Genomic DNA, 7138 nt, shown 5'->3' with positions numbered 1-7138 from the left:
CCGCTTATGATCATGTGCGGTTTGATATTCGAAAATTTTCTTTCATGTTTTCTAGCAATTATTGATGGACATTCAAACCTTCTTGCAGCTGAACACCTCCGCTCCCGCTTTTGATGGTGTATAGTCGGGCTTTCGAGCCTTTTCTTCCCCAGTGTTTACAAATTATGGTTGGACATTCAGACCTTCTTGCAGCCGAAAACCTCCGCTTCCTCTTTTGATCATACATTGTCGGGCATTCACACCTTGTCTTACCCACTTTTTACAAACCAGGGTCGGACTTTCACACCTTTTAGTAGCCGAACAACTCCGTTCCCGCTATTGATTGTGTACAGCCGGTTATTTTCACCTTTTCTTATCCGCTTTTTACCAACTATGGTCGGACATTCACACCTTCTTGTAGCTGAACACCTCCGCTCCAGCTGTTGATGGTGTATAGTCGGGCTTTCGAGCCTTTTCTTCCCCGGTTTTTACAAATTATGGTTGGATATTCAGACCTTCTTTCAGCCGAAAACCTCCTCTCCCTCTTTTGATCATACATTGTCAGGCATTCGCAACTTGTCTTACCCGCTTTTTACAAACTTTAGTCAGAAATTCACAACTTGCAGCTGAACCACCTCCAAATAAACCTTGGATGCTAGCTGGGCATATGAGGGCCCCGGGTCATTGCCTTGCTTTTAGGAAGCTTAGAAATAAATGTACAGCAGAAATAAGAAAGGCCAAGTCTGATCATTATCTAAATTTGATTCCCAGAGCTTACTCAGATTTCCCAAAAGTCTGTCCTACTGCTCCTGTTTTTAATTAGACTTCTATGCTCCGCAGTCGCAGATTTGTCACTCCTTTTAAGCTTATTGTATGTTCTAAATGTTCTTTTAATCGTGTCTTCAAAAGTTTTCTGTTTTTTCTGTCTCAGCTATTGCATATGAGATTATTTTCTCCATTTATCTCCAAGTTTAAATAAATGTTATTACTAGTGTGGCACTTTCTATGTCAAGGGGACAGTGGTGGTACTCTGTCCTGCATCATCTTTATTTCTGCTAATCCATGCTTCATACCATAAAATTGGGAATACTATAATAAGAGTAATGATTAATAATACACAGCTGGTTCCTCTTAACCCACAAAATCCTGGTAATCTGAATGGATGCCACGGCCTTTGTCCATCCATTTTCCCTGTCTTATTTTAGTCACACCCTATGTTCTCATGTTAGCCGTTGTTTTCTTCACTGAGGTTGAGATGAACTCCCTCCTGTAGAGAGAATTCCCCTTTGTAGTCAGACTTTTGCCTCAGAAAACAGTGGTGGGTAACTAATCTTTCCCTACTTCTGAAGGTCGTAGTACAATGTGATAAGTGAATCCAAGAAGTCCTTCAGCTGCTGTGGGTGATGTAAGTAGTACCTGAAATGGACCTTCCCCCCTTGGACTGGACCAGTTCTTTTTCTTTATCACTTAGATGATGATCCAGTCCCCGGGTTTTACTGTCTTCAGATATTCCTTCACCGGTTCACCTGGAACAGACTAAACAGAAGAGATCTCTCTACTTGTTAATATTTGTATTCTGCTAAGGTTTCTTCTCTTTTTCTTTTTTTCTTCATCATGTCAGTTGATGACTGTGTTTTGACTGTGGGAGTACAAATGGTCTTCCATACCTTTTCTCAAATGGAGTTCATCTTGTGCTAGTTGGAGGATGCATTTTTAGGATGGTAAACAGTAAACCCAACATTTCCTATTTCTTCCATGATTTTTTTCAATCTTGACTTAATTATTCCATTGTGTCTCTCCACGAAACCTGCTGATTGTGGATGATATGCACAGTGGTTTCTAAGGTCTATTTTAAGTTCTTTGCCATCAGTGAGATGACATTGTTTACAAAGTGTGTCAAATTATCACTGAAGATCTTTTCAGGAATTTCAAATCTAGAAATGATTTATTTTACCCGTGCTTTTGCTACTGAGAGTGCATCTGCTTGTGCACATGGAAATATTTCAGTCCATTTGGTAAAAACCTCTGTTGTCACTGAGCAGAATCGTTTCCCTTAACATTGATTTAGTTCAATGAAATCTACACAATAATGAAATAATGAAATCCAAACAAATATGTTGAAAAAGATACACTGGCTTAGGGTATTATCTTTGTTTTGGTCTTAGATTGCCCTGTGGATTGTATTTTGCACATATTTGACCTGCTAGACAAAACTTTATTCATTTCTTTATTCTAAAAATAATTTTTCAATAATTAGTAAAACCATATGCTGTAAAAACCTTGTTCATTATTGCTTCCATCCCTCCTGTTGAGACATGACATGGTCCATGGCTTAATACTGCAGCATATTTAAACAAATTCTTTGGCAGTATGGTTTTCCTTCTGGTCATTCATACGAGTCTATTGTAGATGACAATTGAATAACATCTAATAATGCTAAAATATTTGTAGTTTATACATTAGCTGTGGATGTCAACATACCTGTTTTTCCAATGCTGTGTTAACACATGTACAGTTGAGAAGGCATACTGACTGTCAGTGTAAACGTTAACAACCTTTTTGTTATTTAATTTACAAACTTCAGTTAAAGCTACCAATTCGACTGCTTGAACAGAGTAATTTTTTGGTAGTGGTTGTTTTAAGAAAACTTCAGTTTCTGTTAGTACTGCAAATCCTGTAGCATTTGTGCCATCAGGGTTTTTTGCGTGACCTGTCGAATAAATATAGTTATTTCTGCATTTTCATAACGTATATCAGTTAAGTCTGGCCTGGGTAAAACGTTGATGGTTATTTCTGACATGCAATCATGAGAATTTCCATCTGTGGGGTAGGTAGCAGTGTGGATGGATTAAGTGTAGCACATCTCTCGACAACAAGGTGTGGCTGTGAAAGAAGAACAGTTATGTAGGAGAGATGTCTGGTAAAGATATTTTGTTAAGTAACCATATCACAGCCACTGCATGAGGTACCTTAAGTGTTAATGGGTGAAATAACACCATAATTGTTGATGCCTGCACTGCCAATGGCTTCTGGCCATTGATTCAAAAGTATGATCTCGTCACTTTTTCCCCCTTTCAGTGGACACTGGCCCCTAATTACCGCAATTCAGCAGGGGGTCTTTCATTAGGAGTACTGGACTCCCCCGTGCACGGTTTCAGCTCCGACCCTGGACGGCGGAAAAAACGTCGAGATCTGGTTTGAGTACCCAATTGTTGAGAAAATTCTCTCAATGAGACTCAGAGTTGCTGGAGTCGGTTAATGCAAAGGTTTAATCTTGCAGCAAGCTCAAGAATGTGTGTGTGTATGGGTGTATGTGTGCGAACGTGTGTGTGAGTTTGTGTGTGTGAGAGTTTAAAGAACCTGTTATCCACAGGCAGGTCTTAACTAGTATGGCACGGGTCCAGCCTGTCTCATCTTTTTTGGAAGGTCCAGCGCTTGGCCGTAACCCTTCTGTCTGTTTGCACTCTCACATACATTCGGTTAATCATAGAAAAACGAGAACAAAACTTTTTAGCCCCTTAAATTCATAAAACAGACATGGTGCAGTTATTTCCATTCTAGAAAATAAGAGTAATCACCACCATTCCTATAATTTCTGGATATTCTAACAATCTGAATCTTTTTTAAATGTTCAATGAAGCCCTTTGCTGTTCTGTTTAGAGACTCAGCTGATCATAAACCTTCTAAACTCTTAACCTTTTTCATTTCTCAGTTAGTATTCACTTTAAAACTGATTAAAAGAAAAAATAAATGAATGCCTATCAACAAATGTGGGATCTAAACTCTACTGCTTCCTCTAAAATGATTTATTTTCTCAATTCAGAAATATGTGTGTGTAAGTCACAACACCTGTGACACCAAAACGGCTTTCTTTTCTCTCTTTTCTCTACACTCTGCACTGTGAGCACACACACCAAATCAGAAAGGCTTTTTTCTCTCTTTTCTACATTATGGACTGTGGGGACACAAAACCCCTCTCTCTTTTTTTTTTTTGATTGTGTGTCAGGGCGTTGTCTCACGTATTAGATGATGCTTAAGATATGAATGGGTTTATCAGTCACATCAGAATCCATACATACTGATCCTCCCGTAATAAAATGGTCGGATCTTATCAAACACACTTTGTTTCTTGTGACAATCAAGTCAGCGAAACAGCGTATACACGTCAAGACACTGAATCAAGTTTGCCACAAGAACTCATAAGTTTGGCAGTATTGCTCTGCCGTCAGCAATCATACACCCATTTTATCTACTGTTCTATCACTATGAATTAGTTTATCTATTATCAATAAGGATACTTCTACAACTACTATCAAAGTATGTCAGTACAACCACAGTGAAGCGTGTCAAAGCCCAAACATGTAACATTCAACAGGACACTTACACAACACATTCAAATCAAACAGTCAGACAACATACAAGAACATATACCCCAGCCGGCATTGCTCCCTGCCTATTTTCCTACAGCTCACTATGTGTGCGCACACCTTTATTCACAAACTCTTCAACTTATACTCTTTTACCGAAGCTGCTACAGCTCGATTGGCCGAATACCCTTAGATCCTATTTCGGTGAATTTGACATCTGCCTTACATGTAACAGATTAGCGGTTTAGCAGTTTTAATTTAGTTTGAGTGAAGGAATTCATTTTATTGCAAAATCCGAAATCGTGAAGAACTCGTGAAAGTAAGCTTATTCTCGGATTCCTGAAACTTTAGATTTGCTCTTTCTTTTACTGCAAAGTACAACGTTGTTTTTTTTGTTTAAATCTTTCTAGACATGGTAATTAAGAAGGACAAAGCAGTCGCAACAAGTAAGGCGACTCTACTCAGAGAAGTCACTCTGCACAGTAACAAGATTTCTTTTGCACAGACAGAAAGGGCTTCACCCGCAAAGGTAAAGCCTGCCAAAAATAGAAACAACTCATTAGTGCTGCTCTCCACTGAAGTCTTTAGTAAAAGGCGAAAGACTTGTACGTTATGAAGAGAAACCAGAGTACGATTATCCGTCACTGCGGGAGCAGGGCATCAGGCTAGTTGGCATAGCCACCTTCCCCATGGTGAGCTTTGCTCCCCCCCCCCCCCCCCCCCTTGCTCCTCGGCTGACCAAGGAGGAACTACTCGATGGCTGCAACACCTGAAAGAGATATTGATGCGAGACCCGATCAAAAGCTTTTTCAAAGTCTAAATTTAAGATGACAAGCCGGGTGTTTCTGTCTCTAGCGTAATCAATGATGTCTCGAATCAGTACGAGGCTGTCGGTGAGTTGTCTCCCTGAGATGGCACAAGCCTGGTCTGGGTGAATTACCTCCTCTAAAACAGAGGACATCCGTGTCGCTAAAACCTTGCTAAAAAGTTTACAGTCAAAGTTTAAAAGTGTGATGGGCCTCCAATTCTTTAGGTCAGTCTTATCATTTTTTTAAAAAGTAGAGTCACTATTCCCACTCTAAAACTGTCAGGCAGTCGGTCGAGTTTTTCAAAATCTTTAAAAACATCTAAAATGTCTGATGATAAAAGGTCCCAAAAGGTCAGATAGAATTCTGCAGGAAGCCCGTCTAAACCCAGAGCTCGACTTCTCTTAAAACCTGTTAGGCATTTTTTCTAACTCTAAAGCAGTAAAATCCTGTGTCAAGTGTGCATGCTCTTTTACGGTTTTGTCAACGAATTTTAAAATTTCTGCCGATGTTTCCAAGTGCACTGGTTTCTCTTTGTACATGTTACTATAAAAGGTATGTACAGTTTCAATCATCTCTTGTGTGGATTTTGTTAAAAACCCATCTTCTCTTTTTAGATTTTGAATACACTCCTTTTTATTTATAACTTTCTTAATAAAGTACCGTGTGCATTTTTCACCTTCCTCAATTTCCTGCTCCCTGCTTCTTACAAAAATTCCTTTACTCTTTATTTCTGCTAAAACTGACATTTCCTTTTTGACATGTTTGATTTCTTCATTAAAGTCTATGCCACACTGATTTAGTTTAAAGTAGCTCTGTAAGCGTTTCTGTAGTCCCATCATACATCTATTCTCTTTCCTTTTTTTACGTTTACCTTGCTGTTTAAAAAAAGTCTGGGTCGTTTCCTTCACCATTTCCCACGATTGTGCATGTGTTTCGTAGAGGTCTTGAAAGGTCTGCCACTTTTTATAACATTCCCTGTACTGACTGACTATGATTTCATCCTCCAACAGGGAACAGTTGAGTTTCCACAGACCACTTCCTACCGTCACACCAGAAGGGGGGGAAAGGGTGCAGGAGAGCATAAGGTGGTCTGAAAAGAAAACAGGAGTTAATCTAACATCAGTGGGTGGGCAATCTCTAGTAAAGAAATAATCAATGCGAGAGGCTCTGGTGCCATCATGACTAAACCAGGTGAAGCCCTCCTCTCTGGGATGCATGGTTTTAAAACAGTCAGTAAGCTTAAAATCCCTGCATATGCCCTGAAGTAAAATCGAAGTCCAAATAGAAATCCACTTTAAAATCTCCCCCTGCTCTTTTTCTATCTTTCCTGTTCAAGATACAGTTAAAATCCCCTCCTACAACTAAAGGTACTTGCCCTAGCATGTAAAGCTGTATATCTTCTAAAAGGTCATACCTGTAATTTTTTCCATTGAAACCATAAATATTTAAGAGGTTAAAGTCTTGCCCCATAAAATTCAAGTGTGCTAAAAGTGCCCGTCCGCCACTGTGCTACCTTTCACCAGAACATGCGGATTTTTAATTAGAATGGCCATACCATCATTTTAATTTTGATTTGAGCCACTCCATATCGATAAATGGGGCCACATTTCCTCCCATTGTCTATGGTTTTTTGAAAAAGGTAGTCCACATTCTTGTATTAAAAACACATCTGATTTTATGGAGACTAAGAAGGATAAAATACTCTGGGCTCTTGTCTTTGATTTCACACTTCTCACATTTAGTGTTGAGAAGGTGAGAACCATTAAAAGGATAAAGGAAAGTAGGTCTGTCATTTTCGTTTTTCTAAGTTATCAAAACAAATTACACACTCAGGTTATTTCTTGGGAAACTAGCTCTTCCTTAATTTCTTTAGGTGAAAAGTGAGTAGGGTGATCTATATTTCCTTTTCGGACTCTCGGTGTTGGCCTCTGACGCAATGTTGCATTTAACTTTGAGTCCCTGGGTGTTGATTGCAGAGCTAAA

General features: G+C 39.2%; 1 non-coding gene across 1 annotated transcript; it reads right to left on the bottom strand.

The window, feature by feature from the left end:
• Nucleotides 1-4864: 4864 nt before the first annotated feature.
• On the bottom strand, nucleotides 4865-4978 carry LOC140285055 (U5 spliceosomal RNA). Its single transcript, XR_011910256.1, has one exon. It is a non-coding gene; the product is annotated as a U5 spliceosomal RNA (small nuclear RNA).
• Nucleotides 4979-7138: the final 2160 nt, after the last annotated feature.

This window comes from Leuresthes tenuis, unplaced genomic scaffold (assembly GCF_036924035.1).
Source record: "Leuresthes tenuis unplaced genomic scaffold, fLeuTen1.0.hap1 SCAF_24, whole genome shotgun sequence".
NCBI lineage: Eukaryota > Metazoa > Chordata > Actinopteri > Atheriniformes > Atherinopsidae > Leuresthes > Leuresthes tenuis.
The sequence above is the reverse complement of the archived record's forward strand: the minus strand, read 5'-3'. Positions and strand labels throughout refer to the sequence as shown.